General features: G+C 42.7%; 2 long non-coding RNA genes across 3 annotated transcripts in view; one reads left to right on the top strand and one right to left on the bottom strand.

Moving 5' to 3' along the window:
• The window catches only part of LOC110389355, a 30,338-nt gene continuing 15,759 nt past the window's right edge, over window positions 500-15,078 (top strand). For both annotated transcript variants that reach the window (XR_002433170.1, XR_002433169.1), the window contains exons 1-3: window positions 500-722; window positions 3,744-3,840; window positions 6,885-6,986. This is a non-coding gene — a long non-coding RNA (uncharacterized LOC110389355). The remainder of the gene's footprint in view (window positions 723-3,743; window positions 3,841-6,884; window positions 6,987-15,078) is intronic.
• Window positions 10,836-15,078, bottom strand: part of LOC110389357 — a 6,134-nt gene continuing 1,891 nt past the window's right edge. The window contains exon 2 of the long non-coding RNA XR_002433173.1: window positions 10,836-11,172. This is a non-coding gene — a long non-coding RNA (uncharacterized LOC110389357). The remainder of the gene's footprint in view (window positions 11,173-15,078) is intronic.

Genomic DNA, 15,078 nt, shown 5'->3' on the forward strand with positions numbered 1-15,078 from the left:
AGGAAATGGCTGTAGAATAGAAACTCTGCAAACAAAGGAGTGTGGGGAACCACTGCTGTGTGAAATACATTGGGACTTCTCTGCGAATGCTGAAGGAACCCTACACCGAGAGCAGCCAGTGCGTGTTGTAGGTGCTCAGTGCTAATGGAAAACAGGCCACACCTCAATCCGTTGTTTCTTGAGCTCATATGTTGTCTGGATGAAAATAGAATGATGAGAAGAGAAAGCAAGAGGGAAAAAGAAACTAACATGGGTCATAGAAATTATAACAAAGGGAATTAAAATAAAATGTAAAGGTGGGAGAAGACTGCTGTGATCATTTAGTCTGAATTCTCACAGCAGAGGTGGAAAATGTCAGGCAAACCACGATTGTTCTTTTGATGGTTTCTCCATACAGCGCTATCCTGATCAATCCATCTTCACAGATAAAGCTTTGCCAGAATACAATGGGGTTTTTTATTGCTCGTTCCTTTGAAGAAGTCATAAGGTAAGGTACTTCATTACTGTTCTGTGGAGAAAAAGTTCTAGAACAGAAAATACTTTCAAGAGCAGACAAGTGCATTTATTATCTGATCAGTTAAGCATAATTCATTTCTGTCTAATTCAGTTTTGTTTTCTAGGGCACATTTTTATTGCAAAGCTCGTCACAGTGATTACACAGGATCCAGAGCAGATTGAAAAATGTCAGTGTGGAAGCAAACTTCACTCAAAAACTTTCTCAGGTAAGTTTTTAAAATCCATGTCTGACTTTAAAAAAAAAAAAGGTCAAATCAATATCTGTTGATTGTATATTTATTAACTAGTTATCATGGTTATAAGGATACTAAGAATAAGAACAGGTTGGAACAGCCCTTACCTGGTAAAACAAGGATCTTTCTGGTTGTACTAATAAATCTTATGGGTACTACTTTGAAGGCTTCTTTGTGCTTTGCGTTAGGAGTCAAAGTTTCATGGCTAAAAAAGGACAAAATACACTTTGTTCAGGATTTGCACTCTAATTATTAACAGGTTTGTCACAGCAAAAGATAGAGCTGTATGAAACAAGAATTCTGTGCCCAGTTTGTACTAGTTTCTTGGTCAAGGTTCCATGAAGAAGTGCATTTAGGTCCTGTCCATTGTGAGAATAGGGAACACTGAGTGTGACATCAGAAAAATGCTGTGGGGTTTGTGCGAGGCGGCTTTTGATGGTGTATGCTCTGCAGACAGCAAAACTTAGGAGAACTGAGAGAGCAGATTCATCATAACATCTAATCCAAAGCAGAGCATCGTGTGCTTTCATCACCTCAAACTCCACCTTCAGGCAGTTCCTGGGCTTTGCTTTGGTTTTGGTTTCTGCTGAGACAGAAAATGTGGCCTCTTTGATCTCTGTTTAACTGCAGCAATGTGAGGCACTAAAGGCCAAAATGCACACCGATGTCCACTTGTGAATTTTTCTTCTGGTGTCTCCCCTCCATGGCGATGGTGCTTTGCTTTAAAGATTTGAGAAGGAGCTTTCCATTAAATAAGAGCATACACATACTCCTGCTTATTTCTAACACTTGCAAATAATTTAAGCAGCAGATGGCAGCCAAGCCCCATTACAAAACATGTCTCTGAACTGCAGATGGCAGAGATGAAGGCAAAACTCATTCACACAGCGAGAAGAAACATACTGACACCTGGAGGACTCCGTGTAGTAATGTCATGTAGAAAGGGAAACTGGAGCCCATTTTCAGTCCCACACACTTATCAACTTAGATGCAGCTGAGGTTCCTGAAAGCCAGCTACCTCCCAGAAAAGAGATTTCTTTAAGTGTTGGAGACATCTTAATAGAATTCAGCGTCAAAGGAATAGAAATAAATCGATACTGTGGGAGCTCTCTCCACCTGGGTGGTTTTATTCTGCTTTCCTAGGCAAGCTTAGATTTTGAAAGGACAAGATTGCATTTCAGGATACGTATTAGTAAAGAGCAGTTGTTTGCAAACCTGCAGTTCTACACTGGATATGCAGTAGAAAGGATGGCTGCCTGAGCTGCATCAGGAACCAGCCAAAAGACCTTGCAATCAGTTTTCCCCAGGATTCCAGATGGATTGGAGCTTAACTGTAGTTACTTTGATTGATTCCTCCCTTCTCAATATAACACAGTTTAAGCAGTACTCAATGTCCTAGATGCATCCAGACTCACTGTGGGAGGAAGGGAAATAAAGGAGGTTAGATGCAGAAGACTCCAGCTGGTGTAGGTGAGGATGCCTCCAGTACCTGCAGTGGAAAAAGGAAAGTGTACCTGGTGAAGACCAAGTTCACTGTCATGAATAAAAAACTAATGTAGGAGCCTGAGGCTGTGAACTTTAGCTAAAAGAGCAATCATTTTGCTATTTTAACAAGTGTGAATGGCTTACTAGAGGGCTGTAAGTTAAAACAAATTATCTTGTTTTGGGAGACGTTTACTTATTACTGCCTGTGTAAGACAGGCTGTGAAGGATTTTCATTCTCTGACGTGTCTCATGATACTTTCATGACCTAGAGGGATTGATTGAGTGTCACGTGGCATCCTTGGAGAGCTCCCTCTCTGCCCTTCCAGCTCCCAACTCGTTGAACACAGGGCTGTAGAAGGAGCTATCCTGTTACGAGTCTAAATGCACGTGCATTTAGCATACCTGTGCAGAGTAATTACAGCTTAAGGTTGACAAATCACCCACTCAGAGATGTCCCTTCTTCTGCCAGGGTATGTTTAGAATCACTAGCTGCTTCATCCGAGTTAGTGTGCTTTGGCAACAGCTGCAACCAAACAAGGAAGTTGAAGGTATGTGAGAGGGTTCACCTGTCAGTTGGTGAGATAGAGATCTGTGTCTGAAAGTTCTTCCAGTCCACCCTTTCCTTCCCCACCTGAATGCACTGGATGTGTTTGGACACATGTGACATGAAAAGCCTGGCACCTCCTGTCAAACACCAATAAGGGGAGGAATGCAGATTAGCAACAAAGACACAGACCAGGGGAGTGTAAGGAATAGCTTTGTATGTCCTGAACCTGCTGCATTGCTGTGGAAAACAGGAGGTGCAGGTAGGGACTTAGAAACCTCCGAGAGTGCAGCTGTACATCCTCAAATCACTGTCTGGTGTTCTACTGCTGGTCTTAATGGCCTGTGACCTCAGATTATGGCCCAGAAATTACTTGATCAAATGTTAGAGAAAAGACGTTCCAGCTGTTAAATTGCTACTTTAGGATTTGGGAAGCTCAAGCTCATTCTCTTGATCTGTTTCCTTGGATTCAATCTGGGACTGTAGGCCACCTAGCCTTTCTGAAGTTTGGTTTCCTATTGGGAAAGGGATGCAGCTATAACAGGTTCAACTCTCAGAGACATCGTGAGAATAGAGTCATTAATAATTTCAACTCAGGACAGTACAGTACTGAGGATGTACAGAGTACTGGGTACTCTGCCTATTCTCTGGCTTATTTTTCCTTTCCATGAAGGACCATGCTTCAAAAAGAAAAGGAGCCCCCTTTGGAATGAGATGGTGCAATAAGTACATGCTCACCATGCTTAAGACCATTTAGTGCATAGTAGATAGAAATACTATTTTATAGTACTGTGCTGTGTTTCTGACCACTTACATGAATAACCAGTTAAATGCTCCTTTGCCTAGCATTTCTGAAGCCATGTCAGAATCTTCAGATGGTATAGTGGCCATTTGCAGACACAGTCTAAACACAACCAAGGGGTATTCAAAAGGAAGCCAATCTTACTCCGTTGCCTTTGTTTCAGAGAAACTGAAATGCTATGGAGAATCGCTTGTTTTGGATGGAGAACCTACAAAGTCAAGGTCTCTTAGTGTCCTTCCCCCTCAGAGATTTGTTGATGGGTAAGAAATGTAAAGATGTGTGAGTGCTGAACAGGCATTTCCTGAACTTACTCATTGAGAACCTGTGTGGGAAGCAGGAACAGCCCGCTTCCTAGTTCTTCTGCTATTGTTAGTGGATGGTTTATGGTTTCTCCCTATCTTGATTAACTGATCAGTCTAGAAAGCAAAACTGTGTCTATGCATCCAAATCCTCAGCTCAAACACTATCCTGTAGGATCAGAGCCTATAAGCATACATGAGATGCAATGAACTCATGATACCAATTTGAGGTACAAAGGAAAAGTGAAGGGAGGAACTGGTACACCTCAAGAAAGTGCTTACTGCCCTCTAGACTGAAGCATAATTCAGAGGAATCACGAACGCATTTATTCTGCTGCTTTTCAGAGGGCAGGGTGAAGGCAAGAGTAGCTGGATGTAGGAATGTGAATAGGCAACACGAGTTTTGCTTGTTCTGATGTTTAACTGCAGCGTGCTGTTGGCAGCAACATGGAAGAGTAGCAATCTATGGTATGCCCTAAATGATATTTGCTCTAAAAGCCAGTTGGTGATCCAAGAGAAATCTCACCCGACAGCCTTTTTGTCTAGCATCAGCAATGCATGCTCGAGGAGTCCTTTCTATGCCACTGAATTCTTCCTGGCTGGAGGAATCTGATTTCCAGCAGGTTTCACAAACCAGTGGCAGAGTGTAGTCATGTTCTGTCTAAGTCGAGGTGTGAATTGCAATGTTTTAACTACAGTGTATTTAGTTTGCTGAGCAGTCCCACTTGACTTGCATTGGAACTCCTCATAACCTGAGATGCTATATTCATCATAAGGAAGAATATCATGGTCTGAAACTGAGCTGTCAGTAACAGCAAGCTGTTATGCTTTTTCCTACATCCACTAAAGAAGGTGACAGGACATATTGGCAAATAGCGTTGTGCTAGAATTTGCAGCGAGTAGACAGGAACCTAGCAGGGGAAGAGATGCACAAACTATTATTTCTTACCTTGTTTCTGCTTGTGAGCAATTTGCAGTCACTGTAGAACTGAAGAGGTTTCATAAATAATGTCTCCCCTCCCTGCAAAATCCCATCTTATGCTTCAGCAGCAAAGGCAAATGTCAGTATGGTAAGGGTTGTAAGGTGTCCTCCGGAGAGCTTTGCATCTTAGCAGCTGTCCCCAGCACAGACATGCTATCAGGACAATAAAACATTGCTCAGTGCTGCTGTCCTACAACCAATTAGGTCAGCTGTATATATTGGGACTGCATGGTAAATACATACACACATACTAGCAGATTGCGCTGACTTGTTAAATATAAATGAAAGTATAATTAGGTTTATAATGTGGCCCTCCCCCTCCTCATGCCCAATAACAAAATTTACCAAAGGGGAGGATGCAGGGGGGAGAAGAACAAGCCCTTACAACCTGCTGAAATACCATTATTAACATGCGCATGAAAAGTCAATTATGCCAGAGGGAGGTATTTAAGTGAAGTGAGTTTCTGTGCTCTGGGATTACACCTTGGGGATTATGCAGTTCTTATTTATTTATTTATTTTCCCGGAGACTTCTGCTGCTGCTCAGCAGTGAGGAACAAAATTGTTACTAAGAGAGATCCTGAAATCCCTTTAAAAAATGGCCAAATGTGCAGATAAATAGTTGTTCCCATTCCCATCAAGATTCTCCCTCATCACCATATCAAAAAGACACTATATCCTACCCAGTCAGGGCAGGGATGTTTTCTGGTGTCTAGTTTTAAATGACACCAGGGAATGGTCTTCCAGCACTTCCCTGGGGAGGGTGTTTTACCATATTGTTCTAGTTGCAGTATTTATTATTTGTATTACAGTGGTGCCTTGAGGCTTCTACTGGGGCTGGAGCCTTCTTAGGTTAGATGCTGTATGTGTGCACAGTTAAAAGGATTTCTGCTTTAAACAGTGGTGAAGGGAAGGAGGAAAGGGTGAAGTGAGGTCTCCAAAGTCATAGAGGAAAACTCAGAGTGTGAAATACAGCTGTTTGGAGCTGACTCTTCATAACATTGCAGTTCTCAAATCAATCCCAATCATTTTTTATTATTATTAAAACCCCAATTAGAATTGGATGCAATTGCCCATTTTCAGATCAAGCCGAGCTTTACCACCTGGAGTGTTCTGCTAATAGAAAAGCCAACACTGACCTTTTCTATCCAAATTAGGATAGTTGGGACAGCAGCCAAGGGGAGCTCCAAGTTCAAATCCCTGCTCTGTTTGATGTAAGATGGCAAACTGCAATGTGATAATGAGAAGATGGGGACTTGAGCTCAAGTCTCATTTCCTGAGATGTCTGGGTATACCCAGGGGATTGCTTCTGCTGTGTGCAGCAGGCAGTGCTTTCAGAATGAGTTTGGGCACCTCCCACTCTGCCCCTTTGCGGGCCCATCTGAAAATATCTGTCTGTGGGGATATTTAGCCTGCTAAATACTTGATTTCTGTTTAAAAAACTGGAATCTTGCATCTAAGGTTGAGAAAGGCTTACATATGAGCTAATCAATAAAAAATTTAATCACACCATAATTCAGGGAAATGCGGTGAAGTGTGGTGGGAAAGAATTGGACTTGACCTGTTGTAAGGCTCAAAATGATTCTCGTTCGGGTCTCCGCAGTGTTGCTGGTGGTGCATTCTGCTCTAATGAAAGGGGATCTCCCTCAGCACGACATGCACTGTGCTCATACACTCTTCTTTTTCTTTCTCATTGGAAATCAGCAGATCTTTATATCCAGGGAAAAATCTTAATTAGCATCATTAAAGCAAAAAAATCACAAACCAATACTAAATACAATGACAACAATAACCAAGAAAAACAGACAAAAAACCACAACACAAGAGGGTTAGGACTGGGTGAGCTACGAAGTTCATCCAGGAGGGAATACAGCAGGACCTGTTGGGGCTCCTCCTGTGCTCTTGAGGCATTGATACACTTGCTTTACTACTCATGGCTTCTCCGCAGTCTTGCCTAAGGTGTGACAAATGTAATGGTGTGTGTTTTGCAGAATTGTTGACTCTTGTTTTTCTTTCCTGCTCAGTTTCTAGTGAGGCATAAAAGGATGTTTGTGAGCAAGGCTCCGTGCGTGCGGCTCTGCAGCGTCTCCTTCCCTTTTGTCTCGGTGTAGAAGCACTTCAGCCAGGTAAGGGATTAATAAAAACTGAATTAGATTAAAGGGGAACCCAGGCTAAAGAAACAAGTTTTAGCTCCTTCTTAATTGTAATTATCTACTTCCAGGATAATTGCTAATAAATACCTGCCATGCCTCTGTTAGAGCTTGTCAGTCTTGAATAAATCTTTAAGACTTAAGATCCCACTCTAACGCTGCCCATCATTCCCCAAGCCAAAGGCAAGGCAAAACAAAGCGGTAACATTGAGTGCTCCAGCTCAGCTCATCTGGCAGAATGCATCACAGTCTTTATAAATGTGTGAGAAGGGCTGTGCAAGAGATCCCAAAAAGGTCACTGGTATTTTTGGAGCGATAAATCACAAAGGGGAAGATTTGCATTATGGCAGTATAAAATCCAGGGCCGGATAAGAGAGAGAATACTTTGCAGTAATATTTCTCTCCTGACTTGTTTTATTAGCTTCCTTTAAACATGTTACATTATTGCTTATAGAATTTCATTTACTTGGATTGGCAGCTTGATAAATATGTCTATGGTGATGATTTGGATTGCTCTGGGCATTAATATTATTAAAACCTGTCACAAGGAAATGTCAGAAAGATGACTTACTGTAAAGATTACAGCACGAAATAAGTCATACAACGGTATTTGTTACTGTTTATGGCCTCTTGGAGCCGAGTCAATCCCTTTTTATGTTGCATTATTTTTCAAGTTTTTATAGCCTTACATTATATATCGCTGTCAGAAATGAACAGATGGGGTGTCAAACATGAGCCTTCTGAATAATTCCCACCCTCAGGTTATTTGTATGAAGGACAAGTGTAAAACTGTGTTCTCAAGAAAAAGGAGCTAGATAGAGGTGGAGAAACTGTTGTTAAAGTGAGCGAGATCCCTTTGTCAGCAGGCACATTGTGCTTTTGCTCACTACCTGGTATTTACGCCACAGGGTGGGGGCTCGTTGGAAAATTTAGCAGTCAGTTGGCACAGCAAAGAAACCTCGCGTTAGATGAGTTTCACATTCCTTTGGATTTACTTTTATTGCTAGAATGGGGAAGATGTGGAGGGCGTGTTTCGGTGATAGCCCAACCTCAGAGGGTTTATAGGAACGTGGAATAATGCGGATACCTATCTCTCGATAGGGGTGGAATGTTCAAAAGAATCCTTCCTGAATGACGCCAGTGGCACTTCTGCAGTTTGGGAGAAGAAAATGGGCAGATACTTTGGGCTCTGGAAGTCTGAACTGCTGTCAGGCAGGGAGCTCCTCTAGGAAGAAGAGGATATTTTGCATTCTGCTTTCTGTTGTGCAAGGCCCACGTTTTTGCTGTGCATTTCTGGGGAGTCCTTGTTAGAGTCAAGAGGGCAGATTGGATGAAGCGATAGATGTGATGAACTGATAAATGCACCTGCAGTTAATTAGGTAGTTCTGGGTTAGAAAATTCAGGTAGGGACATCATCTGTACATACTTTCCCCCAAGTTTTCTCTCTTCAGACCTCCAACCCCCAGATCTCATACGGGTACACAATATAATTCAGCATTATTTTTGGAACATAACTCCTCTCGGTCTCGGTGACACCCAAATAAACGGGGCTGGCTCTGGCAGTGCAGGCTGGCTGCATCTTGCTTGTGGAACAATAACGTCTTTCTCTTCGTCACTGAATCTCACAGCTCAAGAATCAGTGTGATGGATCAGATATTCCAGCGGAGGCCTGATGGAGGAAAGTTACTTCTGCAGCGTGCAGCATATGCCCAGACTTGCTCTGTGCAGACTGCACTGCCTCTTTGTATGAAAACCAAGTCTGCTTGCTGCCCCTGAAGGATGGGTCCCATGCTTATTTTGATCAAAATTCGTAATAGGCAAAAGCATGCTCCGTTTGGGTTTTAAGTCCCCGGATGTGATGGGACCACAGCACACTTTCATCGGCAATTTAATTCTTGATGGAATTTAAGCTAGACCTTGTACATAAGCCTCTATTTTTTTTTTCCTCTGTGGTTTTCATTTTGTTTCTTTCTGTTCTGGAGGGTAAAACATTCAGGCTACTGCTAGGTAAGGACAAGGGCTGAGGCCTTTCCTGCCTATAGATTTTCAGTTTGTTTTCACATTCGTTATATTTGGCACCTGATCTTTCTCTGATTTTAGCCAGCCAGCATTCCTTATGAGTTTAACTACAGCTAATCCAAAGTTTATCCCAGTTTCTTTCTGAAGCTTTCTTCTCCTCAGTTCACATTCTTCTGTTGTTTCTTTCAGGCTTGCCATTATAGACCTTACTCTTTGCAACTTCTACTTTTCCGTGCATTCCTCAGTTTCTTCCCTATTTCTCAGGAAATTGCAGCTTTTCTCTCTTCCCCAGGCCCTTGTCCTGCATCTATCATCAAGCTTCCATAAGAATTTTAGGGGCCCACATTCACCATGCGAAGTACAGTTGTGCTGTGTATGGTAACTGGAGTCGCACCCACCTGTATGTTCTAATCTGACTCCACATTATACAACAGTATAATCACTTAAAGTATTTGCATGACTGATAGTGTGCGCTCTGAGTGCATAAGGAGAAGTTTCATAATTAACTTTCCCTGTGAACTTGTGCAAACCAGTCTATTTATAATTTGGTCAGCTTCTGATTTTTAATGAGGTGCTGAGAGTGACTGAAGCCTCTGGCAGCATGCATTTTGTATTTTAATTACCCACAGTAATTCTGACAATTACACTGATGCCGTAAATCAAATCATAATGACCCATAAGAAAAAAAACATATTTAGTGATTGGATGGGGATTTGAATTAAGCAGGCATGCAATAGCTTAATAAGGAGCCAAAACCTTGGAGGTAAAGTCTTTCAAATCTTCTTGTTGAGCTGTGGCTCCAGAAGGTGAAGAAGCTTGGTGCAAAGTTTCTTTCACAGGCCAAGTCTTGATTTCCTCAGCAGAGGATTGCATTTCATGGGATGAAATCCATCCCTGTGTGCCTAACCAGACATGGACTTGTATGCGATGGTGGGTCATGATAGCTAACTGGCCATTCTGACTCCGGAAGTATTACGGTGTTGCTTAACCTTGGCAGTAATTGTAAGCATCCTTGGATGTCATGCAAGCTTGATGGTACTGGTTTTTAACCAGTTAGCTTGAGTTTTAGAAGGGATAGCACAGCAGTACAGCTCATATTTTCTGTTCTGGCAGATAGCTTTTGTTACCATGTCCATAGCTCTCTGAGGTGCAAGCTCTTCAATATCATGTGCAGTGCATAGCACCCTTCTTAGCACTAACCATGCTGAGGAAAGCAATGATCAGTGTCGTGTCTCTGCGGTAGCGTTTCTCCTTTGGTTATTTCCTGAGCAGTTCCTCTTGCACAGACCTGCAGTACTGAGGCTGGCCTGGTCTGAGTTGCTCCTCTGAGGAGCAGTGCACACGTTTACCAGCTCAGCCCGGAGCTGTCCTGCATGGCCCTGTGTTTGCCTGGGGCTTGGCTCTCTGGTTTTGACCCTTAGTGAATATCACTCCTATTATCTAAGATCTCACCTAAGCCAAGTTCTGCTCTTGAGATTATTTTGCTATTAATAATGTCACAATAAGTGGGTGGAAGTAGCTAATGGCTCTAAGCCACAAACGATCCCAAATATTCTCAGTCTCTACTCTCCTGTAAACCCTGACAGATTGGGAGTGCTTAATAAAATATTGTAACACTCAGCATGCATTTACAAGGCAGCGATCTGTCCCATGACAGCTTCCAGATGTGTAGTGTGTGCAATTTCATAATTCAAGAACAGATTCTATTACCCTCTGCAGATCCCCCATCAGGCTGTTCATAAATGCTGCTCATAATTAGATTAACCCACTAACTTGACTTGCAGAATCAAACTCCATAACCCAAGATTAAGTTATAAAGCGGGTATGTTTATTATGGTGCTGCGCCCACAACGGATACGAGGGGGGTCGCTGCCCTACCAAACTCACATAACCATGGGCAGAAATGTTAGATATTTAAAAGCCAAGCTTATACATATTCAGCAGGTTTCCCGGGACCCATCTACATATTCATCATTTCCTGGGAATTCCTTTGTATACGGTCCCTCCCCCTGGGGCATGTGTTGTAGCTCCTCCTGGTGGTCGTTGGATGAAGGCTCGGCGTCTTCATCACTCTGCCCTTTTCACCCCACTGCTGCTTTTCAGAGTCACTCCGGCTTCGTCTGGTTCCTTGTACTGATCCCTGCTGATAATGGAGTTTCGCTGAGTTCCTTTTCTTATCTTGCCTTACATTCTACTTACCCCAGCCCCATGCAGTAGTTAAACCTTCGACTGTCCTTTCGAACTCAATCTCCCCTTTTCTTGAACCTAGCAAATTCTTTTGCTAGATTACTCCATTCCGGGAAAGGGAAGATTTGAAATAACTTCCACTCTCCACTTTCTGCCTTAACTTGTGCCTTTTCCATTCTTCATAGTTATTCCCAGAGGTTTTACATAGCCATAATACACACTTCATTGCTATGCACATAAAAATTAGCAGGATGATTACAATAATACAAGCCACAAAGAGTTGCTTTAGCCATGCAAAATTTGGTAACCAACTGGTTAATTTGCCCCATAGCTCTGTAAACCCAGCGGAGGTATCATCAAGAGATACTTGATGTATCAGTCGTGTATGTTTCTAAATCCGTTTCCACCCTCCGAGACTGGCCAATATAGACACAACAGCTCTGATTTATTCCCCTAATTCTTTTGTAGAATTTACATGAGCGCACCTACTGCGACAAGCTGTCCAATTAGTACTTGGAATCCCATACCTGGTGAATTCCATTCCTCCTTTCCTGGATAGAGCCATACATATCCGGCAGTCAGAGAGGTTTAACCTCTGTGCCGTGTTTTGAGTGATATTAAGATATGAATTATCGAGCCAGGCTAAAGCAAATCCTACACACATACTATTTCTTTGACGAGAAATGAGGCTGAGCCGTCCTCTTACAGGCCAGCTCCCTGCCCCAATTTAACAATCTCTAATTTGATCAAATTATTCATTTTCTCTAGTGGCTTTATGGTGTGTGCAGCTGCCAACCAATTCCCAATAACCTGCTTATTTTCTGCACCACCTTAGCAACAAAGTTCTTGCAACAAAATTCTTGTCACCTCCCTAGCCTTATTAATTCTGCAAGGGAATGCCTCCGGCCATCCTGAAAAGATATTGGTTAGAACTAGTATATAACAAGACCCCCCTTTTCTTGGCAACTCTGAAAAAACAGTTTGCCATTGTTGCCCTGGAAGGTTCTCTTTCCCAATAGGTCCCTTTTGTTCCCTGTTCCTGGTACTCAGATCATGCAAATACTTCGTAGCGTCTGTTCCCCCAGTATGTTTTATTATGTTTCCTTAGGACCAATTTCCATAAAATACTAATGGGCTCAGCAGTGTGTCCATCCAGGTATGCACCCATTTGTCAGCTTGCTCTCTTCCCTTCTAAACCATTAATTAGATTCCTATCCCCTCTAAAATACTTTACACCTTCTGACTTGGGTTCAGAAATTGGAAGTTTACCGTCTGGAATTAAAGCCAGTTCAACAATTTCTTTTCCGTCAGCTGCCTGTTCTGCCACCTGATCCATCATCTTATTTCCAGTTCCCTGTACAGTGTTACCTTTCTGATGTCCTTTACAATGTGTAATATCCACGCTTTTTCGTAGATTTACACCATGCTGAATTTGTTTTCCTTGTGTGTGAGCAATCCTTGCTCTTTCCAGGTGGTACTATAAGCATGTACCACTCCAAATCCATATTTAGCATCTGTCCATATATTTAAGGCTCTTGTCAAGGCAGTTATTTCAGCCTTCTGAGCAGAAGTCCCCACAGGTAATGGTTTTACTTCTATTTCCTTGTCAGTAGTAGCATATCCTGCCTTACGGTTTCCTTGTCTCACAAAACTGCTTCCATCGATGAACCCAGGAATCCTCAGCATCATCCAGTGGTTCCTCCTGTAGGTCTAGCTGACTGGCATGACAGTCTCCAAGCAGTCACATGCTGCTGGCTCGGAGGTAGCTCTGTGTTGGTGTTCAAGGCATTCAGCAAATTGCTTCCTTCCTTCTCTTGGATCATTTGAGCTTTCTGTTGAGAAACTTGATAATCATTTAAACCAAGAAATGCAGCAAACTCACAGTCCATTGTACACAGTCCTCTTTTGTTACTGTGGCATCACATATTGCAGTAAACTTCCACCTTGGGATGGACAAACCCAAGTCTTGGGCTCATGAGCTGACTGGTTCTCAAAAAATCACTGGGCTGTTCTCACAATCCTCGGTGACACTGTCCAGGTTAACTGAATCTTTTTCTCTCTGTATTGGGGTTTTCCTATTCAAAGGCAAATCCTTTGGCCAAACCAGGCAGAAATGCATCCTTCAAATCCAGAAGGTAAACTCCACCTACTCATTCCTTAACTTGGTTAATGAAGTGTATGGATTTGCCACCACTGGGTGTATATAATTTATGTATTCCTACTTATCCTCCCAGCTTGTATTTAATTGGTCCCCAAAGGTAAGCTGCTTCTTGTTGGCCAGTAGTGGCTTCCTACTACTGCTAGAAAAATTGTCTGCGGGTAGTAATTAAAGCTCTTTACCCTGCTCCCCTAGTTTCAGTTTAACCAATTTAACCCTAGCAGTGGGTCTGCTAAGGTTAAATTCCCAGGTTCCATCACTTAGATTTTGTGATCAGAGGTGGTTCCCTCCCCCACTCAGCTGGGTACAGTTTCTTCACCAATGTCTCATTCCTCTGCTATTTGCATGCTGCTTTTGGTCCAGTGGGGGTGGAACCCTCCCTGGGGCCTTCCAGACTCCCTGCTTTTTCCTCAGGGGATCTCCAAGTCCTAGGGCTCTTTTCTAGTGCAGCAACAGTAGCAGCTGCTGTTGTTCTTCCCAATTTCCCTGCTAATCAATTTTCCAAATCCCTCACCTCTCTTCTTGGTCCTGACATTCCTGTTACATCTTGCTCATCTCTGCCTTCCTCAGCCTGTGTCTTTCCCAAACCTTTTTCACTTTCCAAACTTTCATCGTTACAAAAGCTACTAACATTATATTTCAGTTTCACCTCCTCCCCTCTGGAGCCCTCCAGTGCTAACACTGGGATATCGGGTTTCCTAGATCTCTGCAGATGAAGGACAGGGGACAGGACTTCCAGCGTCCTGTCCCCTCCCTTCCCAGTTCACAAGTAACATGCTGCTCACGGCAACAATCTCTGGCTCCCGGCTCTCTCACTCCAAGAGTTCTGTTTCTGAGCTGCAAAGGAGGGGGGGCAGTGTGAGGGGTTGTTCTTGTGCCAGCACCCATCTGCTTTGGCCAGCACAGATCACAAGCCCTAATATCTCAGATTCATTGTTTTCCTTAGCCCTTTTGCCATTTTCATACCCTCAATTACATTTCCACATACCATCATCAATTGCACTTCCACATATCATATACCATCAACAATTACACCTCCATATACCATTAAAACAGTTTGTCCCACTCCCTTCAAAACCCACAAGTCAAACAATACAGTTCTTCAGTTTCCACAAACACCCAGCACTTGGTCTCACGATTAGGAGACTCAGTTATAAAAACTGGTTCTGTTTCATCATTTATGTTCCTGATTTCTTATCCAATATTCCCCCTGGCTCACCAGCAACATCTCTCCAGTGAGCCAAAATACAGCCCAGGGGCTCTTGTCGCTATCTCTTTAGACCCCTTGTCCCATGACAGCTTCTTAGGTAACACTTTCACAACACAAACATTTAACAATCACAGTGACAGTGACAATAATCAGTACAGTTTATCCTTGGGATCTTTCCTCTCTCTGTCTCCCTCCATGGCTCAACCTTCCTTCCGTGTTCTTTTCTCTGTTACCAATTCTTTGTTTCACTACATGATCCACTGTTGAAACCATTAATTTAGCCTTTTGTTTTTGTTTCTCATCTCCCTTCTGACATACTCTTTCTGAGCCTCTTATAAGAGCTCCTGCAGGAAACAACATACCCATGATAGATAGCATTTCCATCCATGAGCAGAAATTAGGCCCTAGAAATTGATCTAATTGTTCTGCTACTCTTATAGGATCTTCAATTAAGGAATTCATTTCCTTCTTAAAATTCCTGACCTTTCTGCTAG

Source organism: Numida meleagris, chromosome Z (genome assembly GCF_002078875.1).
Source record: "Numida meleagris isolate 19003 breed g44 Domestic line chromosome Z, NumMel1.0, whole genome shotgun sequence".
Classification (NCBI taxonomy): domain Eukaryota; kingdom Metazoa; phylum Chordata; class Aves; order Galliformes; family Numididae; genus Numida; species Numida meleagris.